Source organism: Haliotis cracherodii, unplaced genomic scaffold, assembly GCF_022045235.1.
Source record: "Haliotis cracherodii isolate W230 unplaced genomic scaffold, xgHalCrac1.p SCAF_10, whole genome shotgun sequence".
Taxonomy (NCBI): domain Eukaryota; kingdom Metazoa; phylum Mollusca; class Gastropoda; order Lepetellida; family Haliotidae; genus Haliotis; species Haliotis cracherodii.
In genome coordinates this window covers 4641897-4657797 of record NW_027266265.1, presented here as the reverse complement: position 1 = coordinate 4657797, position 15901 = coordinate 4641897, and the positions used below count along the sequence as shown (strand labels likewise).

Sequence of the window (15901 nt, the reverse complement as noted above, 5' to 3'; positions counted from 1 at the left end):
TGTACGAGTCAGTTGAAGGCAAACCTGGTCAACAGAGGTCGGTGCGTGCACTTTGTCTTTACACTTCTCAAGAAAGGAGAGTTTATTTTGACTCAATTAGAGGAGAAATCTGTCAACCAGAGACTAACTACTCTGACCACTCAGCTGACTGATCTTCACAAGACGGTAGAGTAGCTTGCATCTATGCAAGTCCTGTCATCTCGCTCACGAAGTCTCACTGGTAGACCTGCTGAGAACAATAAGAACACTAAATTTCAGAAGAATGAGGGACGACCCCAATCCTCCCAAAATAGGAGAGAGCATTCCAATGGGCGTAGTTATTTGCGATCCCCTAGTGTTTCTAGGAGAGGAAACACTGCCTGTTTCACATGCTGTGAGAATGGTCATTGGGCGTCTGAATGCCCTCAGAATTCCCAGACAAATAGTTGTCAGGGAAACGGTACTCCACCGACCCGGACCTGGTCAGGCCCCGGTGCAAAGTTGTGAAATAGAAACCACAAATCCTAAGGAAGTGAGAGCAAATAAAGCCAGTGGTCAGATGAAGGGAGAGATTTGTCTGGTTTCTGGTCAAGGGGAGATAACCCCAGACTTCTCCCTCAATCCATCTGACCCAGTCAAGGTGAAGGCAAATTTCCAGGCTTGTTTTAAAGTTGGAGATAAGGGCCAATTGGTGAATGTCAAGGTTGGCAACATTTACTTCACCTTGCTTGTTGACTCAGGGAGCCAGGTGACCTTACATTCCCTAGCCGCAAGCTGTCAACTCCATTGACATGGTCCTGGAGGCTGTTAATGGGAGCTTATTCCAAGCACATGGAATATCCAAAGCACCTGTTCACATTAGTGATGACATGAACCCCACTGTGGAGGAATTCCTGGTTGCAGAGGTTGATAATTCCCATGATTGTGATGGCATTCTGGGTATAGATGTACTGGATAGACTGGATGGTCTAGTCGACATCCCTGGGTCAAGGATCCGGTTGATGAGCCGATGAATACCTACTGTAAGTGTGTTATAGTGTCGCAAAAGATGTGCTATGTCGATACACTACATTTCAGAAATAGTGCCGTGTTTTAATTCCACAAGAGGGTGCATGGGTGGCCCAGTCGTCTAAGGCGCCGCGATTCGCTGTGCAGAGTTCCGTCCCTTGGGCACGCCAGAAACCTATGATTGTGGGTTCGATTCCCGGTTCACCCCGATTATGTTTCTAGGTTTGTCAGCACCATAACCGTGCTCGTGGGTTTCACCGAAGTGGTAAACGTCTGAGACCTGCATCACTTCGGGCTTTCCTCCCACATTAAGCTGACACGCCGTGATATAACTGTAATACTGTTAAAATCGGCGTTAAACCTAACTCACTCACTCACTCACTAACTCCACAAGATACATGTACATGTATGTTCAGTCTAACCTGGAGCTATATTAAGCCTGTGCAAAACATTTTGTTTGTGCTCCTCATGTTATATTTAGAAAGGTGTATCCGGTTACATCCAGTAACAGTGCAAGGCTTTACATGGACATGTTCTTTAAAAACTGTATTTTTTCTGCATGGATACACCACCTTATTATTCAATAGAAAAATTATAGATAAAAGTATATGTTGGCTAATATATGTGGCATTCCTCAGATTTGATAACTCATTTGTATCAGTTATCAATTGTCTTCGGAATTAGGATTAATGTATGAGAACGAATTTCGCAGAGGTGACTGAATACACTACTGTGTATGATTTCTAGATTCACCCAAATTTTGGTCCTTGGTTCATCTGATTCATACAAACTAACACTGTAAACACGAAAACGTCGGGGTTTTTTTTCACGTATATGGACATTGAACGATAAAACGACGCTTTTTTGGACGCTTTCTAACCATCGTTTTTCCATCGAGAATCTGTCGTTATTTGACATCAGAATTTACTGCGAGAGAACGATTTCATCAAGCTCCTCTCTTTGCTTGATTAACATTGTCAATCGAGCTTCAGCGTGCTCTGGCATTTCTTTTTGTCATTGGCCTGCTCTCGCGTGTTAGACTAAGGGTCTGGGTTTGGCGCGGTGCACGTGTCTCCTAGTGGAAGCAACGAATTCTACCGGTAGAGTTCTACGCAGATTGTTTTCAACTTGCCATTGCCAAAATTATTAGAAAAGTGAATATGAAGAAACAGCAACACTTAGATATTACTTTCCGTTTCGCGGTCAAATATAACCAACAAATACGTAAACACAAATCTGTAAACTGCAGCTGAATAACGTACTGGCTGTCACAACCTATCTTTGTAGGTGGTGGTCGTTTGGCATATATTGCCAGAGATAATATACTGATACTTCGTCCCTGATATTGCTTGCAATTATAGAAGCGGGGAGGCTAATTGTATGATAAATAGTCAAATAACAGTGTAACAGAATACTACATGTTATCCCGTACAGTTATGTTTCAACATATAATTTCAAGTCAGGAAAATGTAGTTAAAAGGTGTAATGTCAGATTCAGTAACTGTTATTGAATATTTCCCTTACATATAAGATACTGGGGTAGTTAAAATCATTAGAAAACGTTCAGACTTGGAAACGGTTAAAGAATAATAGATATACCTTGAAACAGATATTTGGAATTTCGTACAACCTAATGAATGAAAAGTCATTATCTTCCAAATATAATTCTGTGATTTCACAGATGCTTACTGCAGGTTTGAACCTAGCAATAGGGTGTGGATCGATACTAGAATCTGCCTTTGGCTGTAAAATTATTTTGTTAAGATCTTTCAGATTATACCCTGAGGTTCAAAGACACTGTAGCTCATGGCAAGAATAGGGTGTATTGTGCCCTAAGAACCGAAGTATGAAGAAAGTAAAATATCAACACATTGAACATGGATTATGTAGGCATGACCATGATGACAAGTTAAACCTATTGTGACCAACACAACACCATATGAATACATCTCTACAGTGATAGACAGAAGACATATCAGCCTTTTCACAATGCTTGATATCAGTAATAGAATAAAATGGTACATGTGATGCCTCAGGTTCAAACCTACCTTGAGGCTTTAGATCAATACTACAATGTACCCTTCCATATTTTGAGGTCATTTCCCCATATCTTACCCAGAGGTTCAAACCCAACTACAGGGTTTAGATCAATTATAGATTATGTGCTTGGGTATATTCTGAAGATATCGTAAGTTGTTACCCCAGGTTTGAGCCCACCCTTGAGTATTTTGTGTTGATTGCCAACATTTATACTGCAAGGTTGGAACCTGAATAGAGTCTGTAGATCCATGTTGGAATGTGTCCACATATTCAAATGATTTCCCAGATCACACCCCAAGGTTCAAGCCAACCTACAGGGTGAAGACTCATACTAGAATCAAGTGATTTCTCTGTATTGTTACCCCATGTTCAAGGGCACCTACAGGGTGTCGATCCATAATAGAATCATTGTGTTGTGATTGTCCCGATTGTTACTTCAAGGTTCAAACCTAGAGGCTCAGGCTGTAGATCCATACTGGAGTGTTTCCTTGCGTATATTCTGATGATTGCCTGGATAGTGCCCTGAGGTTTTAACCCAGATAGAAGGCGTACATTCATATTAGAATACATTGGGTATGCTGTGGTGATTTCACTAAATATACAGCTATCTTGAGGATGTAGATCCATACTAGAATTTACCCTTGGGTATTTTGAACCTGAATAGAAAACACTTCCTGACTTATACACCTTTTCAATTCATGTTATTGACTAACATTTAAAGTATCTGCTCGTAAAATGACCCTGAAAGATTGACATTGGTTTTTTCTATGAGTTACAAGAAATGAGGTAACACAGAAACGATGGAAACATTGCTATTTCATAAAGTTGTGAAAGTACAATGTACTATGTTTCTGGTCACAAACGTTTGGTTACATAAATCAATACAATAGTGGAATTCCCATATATTCATCAGTATGACAGTGTCTTCTTCGTGTCTGAAGGAATTGCCAGGATGTCCCTGAAGTCTCAACTGTTATACCAGAGCAGGCAGTCACAACATCAGTACATAAACAGAAATCACTGAGGCATATCAGTTGCAGGTTTGTTTGATGTTTAGGGTGTTCACATTCTCATCTCTGTCCAAACAAATTGGAGACGAACTCAATAGTCCACTTTCAGAAATAACTTTTAAAGTAGAGCGATGACACCAGTACACACAATCTTGTCTTGTTCTACATGTAGCACCAGCATTCACTGAAGAAAAAGGTCGCACCACTCTGCTAGTCTCAAGTCAATTGTGATTGTTTTGTTGCTATAGATACCATCTGATGTCACTTGGCTGTATCAGAATAGTAATAGTTCTTGTTGATAGAACATATCCTTGATAATAGATGACAAGGTACTTGTAGTCCTCATGTGACTCTTGATCTGTCAAGCTCTCACAGAGTCTGAAGGACTAGTCAAATGGGGCCTCTTCAACTGTCTTGTGTCTGTAATTGAGAAATGTTTTCAAATACATCGTAACCCATTCTATGTGGTTATGCCTTATTTGTTCTTAATGTTCATTACAGAAAAGTTGTCAACAAACAAGCTATTAATTTCACAGTTCACTGAACTTGTTGAAGCAGAACCAATCACAGAAAACTATCATTAATCAGATATCAATACAAGTGATAAAATCTTCAAATGCACATGTTTGTACAATAATACAACATGCATTGATGCCGTGATCAACCTCTTCATAACCTCATTGTATGTTTGTATGAAAGGTGTTCTGATTTTGTTTGAACATCATACAGCAATGACAAATTACTATTATCAGCATTACACAGGCAGAATCAATAATACACACATCTTTCATGTAACAGGCAGAATCAATAATACACACATCCTTCATATAACACATGATAAACAATTCAGGAATCAGGGTTACCATGGTTACTAGTAATACTACCTCACATAATGTGTACTGTATAATTCATAAATCAATTGATGATTATAAACATTATGGCCAAACATAATTAATTTCTGAAAATACTTCACCAAAGCAATAGAAAATACATTTCTGCACAACAGATACACGAGTACCCAATGTATGTTACAGTATCCATTGATAGGTGAGTACTTGATTGCAGTCATATTTAGCGTGTAAACTTCGGTGGTACCAAAACCACATGCCTACTTGAAGGTCACAGATGCAACGAGCATCAAAATACTAAAAGAAATTAGTATGTATGCTATTGTGCATGTTCAAAGTCAGCGAATAATAAATTTGACAACCATCATGAATATCAACTATACTCACCACCAAAACAAACGCAAACAATAGGAACAGACACCTATGTACGGTAAGAAGCGATTCAAATGAATTAATGAAAAAACAAACAATTAGTCAAATGTTAAGACGTAGTGATTTTAGTCTGATGTTGATATGCTGCACATGAATTCCAAACTTTACATGCTAATCCTGCACAAGACAAATGGTGCATCATGGTGTGTTCTCGAGCATCAGCTCACACAACATACTAGTATATTGGCTGTGCATAGAGCTGATCTTATATCGCTTGAATATGATTAAGTCTCCATAAACTAACCAAGATGTCTGGTATTCTTTAACTTCTTTTGAGTAGTATATATACATGGAATACTTTCTCTGACCAATGTTAACAGTATCGGTATCTACAGGGGGTCCATCCAATTCAATGTCATACCCCTTACCCCCTACACTGGCTTTGTGGATGGTTATTTGCCATGTGAGGAATTATTTTTGATATTTTCACAGAATAATTCATAATCTTATTTCAATGGCTTCATGGTAACCAAAGTATGTTGGAAGAATCTGAACAGATACATTCTCAAGTCCTCTGACATATACATGGTCAATAAGCGTTCCACTCTGAAACGATCTGTGCAAAACCATTTGATTCCATCAAAGTCTGTATTGAAGATGACACGAAAACATTTTCATTGAAATCACCCATGATAATGGCTCGACCAGAATGCTTATTAAGTTCCTGAATAAGTTGTAATAAATACTTTCTGAAAATATCCGTTTTGTATGAGTTTGGCCTGTAGATGACAACAACATTAGCTTGCAGTTCCATGACATAAAAAGCCAGATATTCTAGATTGGACTCACGTAAGTCAGGAAATTCACATTTGACATTACTAGAATACACTGCAACACCACCATGACTTTGATTCTTCGAATCCATCAGTGTTGGTTCAGATGATTCATAGAACTGTGATCTGGGTTTATGATGTAATGTAAATCCTTCAAGTTTTGGTTCATCATCTCGATGTCCCTCAGATAACCATGTTTCTGTCAAGCAAATGAAATCAGCATCAAGAAATCTCTTGTCATTCTGCAAATCTTTAATGTGTGATTGAAGGCCTTCAATATTTTGCATAATCAAGCTAAATGTAGGATGACCATCATAGATTCTCTGATTTGTAGTCATGAACTTTGGCATACTACACACTGCTGCTTCAACTTTTTCACTGCTGTATATCACTGATTCTTTAAAATCCTGAATGATCAGAGCATCAAGAGAGGATACTCGACTTAATGCCACATAAGCTTGTCCCGCTGCAAAGCTTTGTTTTCTGACAGCTTTGTTTACAGTTATGCCTTGTACTTTGTGTATGGTGCAAGCCCAGGCTAGTTTGAATGGAAATTGTCGTCTGATGCCTCCATTGTTTGTAACAGTTTCCTCTAGTGGCTCAATAAGTGTGCTGTTAGCTTGTAATCTGGATGCAGTCTGCTTCACTTTCAGTAATTTCTTACCAACATCATCATTGTCGAACACTACTATAGTCTTGAAGGAAATGCTTCACCATCAGTCAAAGAAATGTTGCTAACAGTTCCGAAGACACCATTGACAAGACCATCTGATGTGTCTATATTTTTTGTGATCATCACACAAGCTCCAATTGCAACATGCAGATTTTTTGGTAATACTGAGTTATATACTTTCTCATGAGGGTTTTCTCTCTTTTCAAGTTTTCCTGTTTTGGGGTTTCTGGCGAAATCTTTTGCCTCAATGGAAATTGTATCTGAACATTTACAGTGAAGAGTAGTGACATTGAATTTATCAACCTGAGCATTTGTTGCAAAAATGTGAATGCAATCGGCATCATCTTCACCAGATTCTTGTTGTTTGAGCATATCAATATCTCTTCTTTCAAGGGGCTCTGATCTTTTTCGCTTTCGCAATCTATTCAAAACTTGTGCATATGCAGGGTCTGTTTGTCTCATGATCTTGGTTAATTCTGTGATGGAGAAATTGTCATTCCACAAGTCATATCCATTTTGGGCAACATACAACGGTCAACCCTTAACAGGTGATAACTGATAAAAGTCTCCAACAGCAATCACAGATACATTTCCAAAAGGTGAATAATCAGCAGTTTGTTTGATCTGTCTCAGTCTACCATGAATGTATGATAACAGTTTGTAATCAACCATTGAAATTTCATCAATGATAAGGATATGGAGACTTTGCAGTTTTGCTCGTAGGGTATTGATCTTTTTCCTCACCAAGTGGCTGGTATGGCAGTTTTGCATCAATTCCAATTGAGAGTGCACTGTGTATTGTGTATGCATGAATGTTAAATGCTACAATACCAGTTGGAGCTACCAAAGGTACAGAGATATCATCTGGATTGTTTTGCATGGGAGCTAGAAGTCGTGTACATTCATAGCAAATTGCCTTAATCAAATGGCGTTTTCCAGTACCAGCTCCACCAGTGAGAAATAAGTGAAATGCCTCAGGATTTTTGCCTTTCTTTTTATCCAAACATCATTGTCTGATTTTGTAGAACACATCAGATTGTTCGTCATTCATTGATCTCAAAATAGTTTCTGCTTCTTGTCTTGACACTGTACTCTGAAGCAGCTCTGTATTAGATACCATTTTATCAGTCTGTAGCAAATCAGGCATATTTCTAACAGATTCAGTTTCACTCTCCTCATCTGAGACATGTGTATGTGCATCTTCACATTCTATTCTTTCAGATTCAGTCTCTGGACAAATTTGAGCCCATGCATCTTCCAATTGACCTGATCTTTCAAACAATTCCTCAGTTTCATCACTAATGGACAAACATTGCTTTGTTTCTGTCAACAATCACTTTCACATTTTCGACGGGACAGTTTCCAATCTGAACTGCACCAGTTCGAAAGAAGTCTTCATATGAATTGAAAGTGGCTGGTTTTAACTGTGCATCAATTGTGTATGGCAAGAATAGCTGCAGTATACTGTGATAGTATTTCTCTGGATTTTTTGTGCGAGAAAATCTGGCATATCTGATACCTGCTGCATCATTTCGTGTACGTTTTTAGACATGACCAAGGCCGTTTTGCAATGTTACTAATGGACTGTGCTGTTTATCATCAGCAACCCTCGATACTTCAGCATTTGGCACGACTCTGTATTCTGAGCAAAAAGTTCCAAGACACATCTTATTGAACTCGTCACCTTTGGGTCTGCTCTTGTATCGATCAACAATGCTTGTCATCCACATTTCGTCTTCACCTAGTTCACCACTCTGTTTGTTTTTCAAAATTTTAAGAGGCAAACTCATTCTGACAGGGTCTATGGTTGGAATGAACTGTACTTTACGAGATCCTTCTTTCAATCGCAAATTGCAAACTCGAAACACAGCTTCCTGAGCACTCACTTCTCTATTGTGTAAGTATACAGCACCAAGTTTCTTCAGAGCAGATTTTGCATCAGTGTTATCCTTAATTGCTTCCTTTTGTACATGATTCAACAATAATCCCATTTCTCTTTCTGCCTTTGATATATATGAAATTATGTATACAACACAAGAGTAGGCATCAACTGCATACTGAATGTCCATGTTTGCATTCCAACATCTGAGCAGATCGGGATTGTATTGATTGACCCATACATCATTGGGATTGCGTTTCATCACAACATTTGTCTTTTTCAATAGAGTATCACATGCTAGGTGAAATGTATCTTGGGAAATACCAATGGCAGAGAACAATGTATCAACAGACTCAAATGTTTGCTCGTCATAGAGCTTGCCAAATCAGTTTCAAGATTGTTTGAGCATCTGGTATGGTCATCACTTTCATATTTATTAGATCTTCACAGCACTGTTCCAAAGTTTTGGGCACATCATTTTTGGGGTTATTGTCAAGACCTCCTGCTCGCGATATGAAAGTTTCATTGCTTGGTGGACGAGGGAAATTGAACCTGCATGTTGTGCCATTTTTCTTACATGTCTTTGAATGTCTTTTGCTGTGTTTCTGGACACTGTTGCCAATGTCAAACAATTCTTCATCATTCTCAACTGAAGGCATTTCACATGTGATGCACCTGTCAATGAAGCATTTTACTGTCTCATCATTGTCTTTGTCAATCTTAGGTGCATTCTCAACCCAGAAAAGGCAGTGAGTGTGAGGGGAACCACGGTGCTGGAATTCTACACGATAGAAGTAATCTTTTACCTTTCAAATTGTTTCTGCAGGAGACATGATGACCTCTTTCAAGAAGCAATGGAATCTTTGATCAAACATTCGGGCTGCTGTCACTGGGTTTTTCCTGAGTACAGAACATTTTTCAGACCAGTCAAGTTCAGTGGCTTTGCGTTTATCACCTTCTTCTTTGAGTATTGTTTCAATCATTTCTGGCCATCTCATATCAGCGGATGAAAATGAACAAAACCAAGTTGGAATACCATGTTGTCTTATCATGGCAAATAAATCTTTCTGAGCACACTGCCAGTATGGTGAAGTTCCTCTGATAGGTTTCAAGAACTTGTAGTCTTCATCACATTTTAATATCTCTCTTAGAGAATCAGAATCTGTAAGATTTTCAGAGGTAACATTTCTACCATGTGACTGTGATCCCTTTCGCATTGCAATGGAAACATTTGACACAACTTGTTCAAGTTCAGAAAGATACTGAGCATTAAATATGTAATCAGTGTTTTGAGCAAATCGACGATCAGCATTCATGAGTCGCGTGTGTAGATAACGTGCAAGTGTGATTCTCTCTTGACGATCATCATGGAATGTTTGGGACCCTGATGGGAACAGTACTGGAAATGATCTCGCTTCATTGTTTTTGTCAGTCAATACTCGGACAGGATTATTTTCCTCAGCAGGTGCAACACAGGTTATCTTTTCAAAATGTTGATCAAGAACTTCTTGGCCAATATGAAGAGGTTGTAGACAGGTATTCATGAGTATTCCACCCTCTTTCTCAGACACTTCGTGCTTAGTAATTTCCTTATCACGTTCAGATAATGTGTCAGTATCAGAATCAATAATTTCATCTTCCTCATCAATAACTGGCAAGGGATTAACCCAGTCTTCATAAAAGTTCACATCTCTATACCATTTATTACTTGTTTGAAGATATTCTAAAGCATTTTGAACATGGGCCTTGTTGACAAACTGGTATTGATAATGTCCTTTGTAAGTAATCTTTCTTTTCAGTTTCACTCTGATCATCAGATCATCTACTTCACATCTCGGTAACATACGGGTGCTTTTCTGAATGTTAGAAGGAACACATACCACAGGTCCGTGCACACCATGTTGTCCACCTTTTGGTAATGCCATCATTTTCATGAAAGGGATATTCAAGGCAATCAAGTGCTGCTCTAGTTCATTTAGACATTGCAGTTGCATAGGAACAGGGGTCAGTTTAAGTTTGTTAACTACAGCTTCTCCAGGCCTTTTACCAGACAAAGGTTTTCTGTGACAGGTATGACAAATCCACAATGTGCCTTTTGGACTATTGACAAATGAACACTGGTCATCACAACTGTCTGTGCATTTGTGTAGGTAAGTGTCTGTGATGCATTTCTCAGATACAGATGCTGTATTACTTCCTTTGTTTTCATACAAAGTTTTTTTACATTGAACAACCTGTTTTTGGAAACGTCTTCAATGACACACCGAGCACACAAATTCTGGACCATCAGAAATGTTCTTGAAAAAGGATTGTGTAACATTTTCCATGAGTTTCCTTTCTTTTGATATTTGCATTCGCCTGGCAGACTGTCTCTGTTTCAAATTCTCTCTGTATTCACAACTAGATTTGTACTTAGCATTGCTTGCTGATTTAACAGCTAGCTGATGTTTTTCATCTTTAGCATATTTCTCAGTGCTGCGGGTTTTTATGAGTTCTCTGTGCTTTTCGTCTTAAGCATATTTCTCAGTGCTGCGGGTTTTCATAAGTCTCCTGTGTGCATCATCATGATATGCATTTGAATTTTTCTCTTTCTTTCCGTTTCTGAATTCAAGGTCAGTTTTGTATTTTTGTCTCTCTTTAGCCAGTTTCCTCTGTTTAACATTCAATGTTTCAGATTTAACTTTCTCTGATTTTCTTTTAGCCCCGATATATTCTCTTTTAGCTTTTGTCTGTGCATCCTTTCTTTTTGTTTTTTTAGTTTGTCCTTCAGCAGGTCTCCCTTCTTGAGAATCAGTTCATTTTTGCTTTTTCAACATCACGGGTTTGTCAGATACAGAGAACTGGTTAGCATGTCTCTTCCTCCTTGTATAAGCACAGCTATTCATATGTTTCTCACAATATTTGTCTGTGCATGAGTTTCTCAAGACATCAACTGTGTTTACACAAACAACAATTTCATAATGTGATCCACCAACAAGATTCAAATATATGCCCTCTGCCAGTGTTTGGTGTGTCTGAATTGATCTGACTGCATGAATATCTCAGCCACCTGTTTCCAGTGAATGTGCAAATGTCAGTATTCAGTAGGTTTGCATCTGCAAGAATTTCTAGTTCTGTTGCCCATGTTCCAACATACCACATTCTTGATTGAGAAATATATTGTTAAACAGAGTCATAACCTGGTCTTAAGAATGTACAGAAGCTTTCAGCATGTTCTCTTAGGTGTTTCACAACAGCCAGTCTGATTTTCCTGTGATTGCCAGAGATTGCATAGGAGAGACTTCTGAAGAAACAATTGCCATCACCATCAATAGATACTGTTCTACATGGTTCACCAATTTCCACACCATACTCATGATCTTGAGCTTTTGATACCCACTGATGTTGAATATCAAGCTTCTTGCACAACTGTTCACATACATTTGAGGATACAGGGCATAATAGCATCACACTTTCATCAGTTCTAATTATCTCCACACTTGCATCTTGTGAGTTCTCGTCAAGTTCATCAATGTCAACCACATATGTTTTATCCTTTTCATTGGCTTCACTGACTGTATCATCAGGATCATGAAAAAGCTTTGCACTTTGGTCAGTTTCAATTATTTCCACACTCCCATCTTGCGAGTTGTCATGGACTTCATCATTGTGCACATCATCATGATAATTCTCATTGCTTTCATTTGCTGTAGTCTCAGACTGACTGTCAAAAAAAAAGACCATGTGTCTCACGCCAGAGATAATGCTCATGCCCGTCAATTCAAACTGTGTTGTTGCTCTTAGATTCCTTGAATGTGCAAGATTCAAACAGTGTTCATAGATCTGGAGGAGGTTCGTGTACGTCATAAGAACGCTTGTGCCACAAGGCACTTGTAATCCTGCAGCATTTCGAGAATGTGAATCAAACACATAGTATTTCTCATTTCTTTCCATAACAGAAAATGTTGCTTCTCCAAATGTCACAAAAGTAGATTTATATTTGGAAAACACGGTTTGGAGTGCAGCGTCTAGACACATCACTTGTGGAAGCACTAATTCTTTAGTAGTATCCTTCATCACAAAGCTACTCAGAGATTCACAAAATTCAAATGTATATTCTTGGTCAAAGTAGGATACACTTCGAGGAATTTCATCTACCAGAAGGTATGCATGACGAGAAGTTGATGTTCTGTAGTTTAATATATAATTATAAAGTACATTTCCTGCGAAAAGAACAGTGTCAAGATCATGTGTGTCCCATGAGGAAATATCCTTAATTGTGTTAAACAACATTGCAGAGGTACAGTTGGCTACACACTGTCTACCACTGTACTCACCAAATCTTGGATGACTCTGATCAAAAGTACCTTGAACACACACTGGCGTTACATTTTCATGAAAATAGTTTGAGCTTTGAGGACTACCAGTACATTTCTCATATTCATAACCTTGTGCCATGCTTGTACATGGTTGTTCACATTTATTAACCTAATCTTGAATGCTTGTCATATCAGGTACATTCATTGGTTCAGGCAGAATTTCATGCATGGGTTCATTTCTGGAATCATTGTTTGAGTCATTGTTGTATTTTTTAGCGAGGTTTACATCCTCTCCTTGAGATTTTTTAACGAGGTTCTCATCCGCTGAATCATTGTTTGAGCCATTGTTTGAGCCATTGTTTGAATCATGTTCAGAGTCATGCTTGATGTTTTAGCGAGGTGAGCATCCTCCCCTTGAGCTTTTTTAACGAGGTTCTCATCCTCGGTATCATTTTTAGGGAGGCGATACTCCTTCATCTGTTGGTGCATGGCCTGTAACTTCCTCCAGTCCTTCCGTGGCATCTCTGAAACAGAAAGAGAAGTGATGAAATACTCATCCCCCCCCCCACCCCCCCCCCCCCCCCCCCACCCCCACAACAACCTGTTTAATATTTTCAAACTTTCCAAACTTCTGTTGTCTGATATTCAAGTTAAGGGTAAGCAAATTATATAAATTGTCTGTATTCAGTATAAAGGCCCTATAGCTCACATAGCACTTGTTAAAGGCACACAATAAATTATTGAAGCTTACATACTAAAACTTAACTCAATTGGATGAAGCATCCATAAAAATCTATTTTCTTTTCACCAACACAGTAGAATTCAGTACAAAATACTTAAGGTTAAAACCAACTATCATCTAAACTTAAAAGCTTCAGATTGCAAGTAATATTAGTGTCCCCACATCTTGATATTGCTGGAATATTGCTAAAAGCGGTGTAAAACCATATTGAGTCACTCACTCAAACATTCAAACTGCAGTTAGCAATATCCCGGGGATAGCCAAGCATGGCTATGACAAACCAGTCGTTGATGTAAGCAATATCTGACAGCTCAAGGGATAGATACCAAACATGCAAAATCTTTTCCCAAGACTGTCACCACAAAGATAAGAAATGCTTCTATCATACATTCTTCTTGTTTTTGTTAACGCAGAACAGCAATATTCCAGCTATACCATGACAGTCTGTAAATAATAGAGTCTGGACCAGGCAATCCAGTGACTGATATCGTGAGCAATTGGGATATGTCATGCATCAAGGAAGTCAGTGAGTCTGACCACTTAATCCTGTAAGTCACCTATTACGACAAGCTTCACTTGCTGAAGACCCAATTCTAACCTGACTTGTATCATACATTCTACCTTTGATGTTCTTACTGACAAATCCTTAACAAAATCTCCATTACATTTTGCATGGGTGTGATGATCTGATGTTCACATATATCTAATAATATATAAAATAGGTACACTGCAAAGCGTTAGAATGAAACCATGGACTAAGTCACAGACCCTGACCTTGTTTCTAACCCGGGTCTTTGCTGGGGTGTTTGAAAACAGAACTATGCAAAACCATTTGCAACCTCATAAACTGCAGGAACCCCCAAATTTTGATTGACAGTCAACCAACTTATAACATCAGGATTATAGACAACTGGTTAATAAAAGATTCAGATAATTAAGGATTGTCCCAAACATAATTCAATATACCAAGAGGCTGAATTACTTCAGGTCATTTTCTTAGAATAATTTACAACATTTGTCTCATGAACACACACAGGCCCATTTCACCTTGTGAGCTGGAAATATGGTTTGTTTTAAGCCTGTCAGTTTGAGCAAGCCAATTATTAATAGTTTCAAAGTATCACCACCACAATCTTAATGAACATGAAGTCACTCATTGTTATAGGTAATGTCTGTAAAGTGATGGTGAGACTTTGAAACTATAAAAATTGTCTTGCTGAAACTGACATGCAGCGCTGGTCTCCTGCTGTATGCTCTCTTCATGAAATTTAAGTGTCTGATTATAATCTCATTTTGCTGTTAGGACATGGGCAGTCTGAATGCACCAGAGGATACCAACAGATGACATACAGTACAGATCAAGATATCTTAAGTTTATGAACTTATTTGATTGTTTAATTTGGATTAAGTAAATTAATGTGGTAATGTTTCACTGTGGTTTTCCAATTATTTTGTATGAATTGTTTATTATTTGACATGGGAGAGTTGGGTAGCCCACTGCTTGCAGCCTTCGCTTTTCACGCCAAAGACCTTGGTTCACTTCTCAACATGGGTACGAACTGTGAAGCCCATTTCTGAAGTTCCCCGACATAATATTGCTAAAAGGGGTGTAAACCCAAACTCAATCTCTCACTCTTATTAGACGTGGGTTTGTTGTTTAATGCAGCAATCGGCAATTTTCCAGCCGTATGAAAGGATCGGACAATCCATTGATCAATATCATGACCATCGATCGACATATGTCACTTATCAGTTTTGTTTTAATTAAATAATGCCAGAAACAGCAATATCAGGTGACCTTGACAATCCAGTAATAGATATTGTGAGCAATGATTAACGATGACACAATTAAGCAATCATGAGCTGTTGGTAACTTGATATTGCAGATATATGATGGCAGACAATAAGCATTCGGAGCAGAGAGTCCAGGGATTTGTGTTGTGAACAATCCACATCTTAGTCAGGTACTATAATGACTATGACAAATGGTGCATGATGGTCGATAACATTCAGAAAGCTGTGAATATTGTGGTTTTATACCACAATCAGCAATATTGCTGCTGTGGCAGCCTGTGAAATTCCAATCATCAGACAGTAATTTATACTGTGAATAACAATCCATGTGGTTAGGTTAGAGTTGATCAATTGTCAGGGGCAACTCATTTTCTCATGCACAGACACACACCAGAAACATGATTGTAGGTTTAATTCTGTGTTTC

At 38.5% G+C, this 15901-nt stretch overlaps 1 pseudogene; it reads left to right on the top strand.

Moving 5' to 3' along the window:
* LOC139445801 (uncharacterized) overlaps positions 1-15901 on the top strand; it is a 49156-nt pseudogene that overhangs the window by 18655 nt on the left and 14600 nt on the right.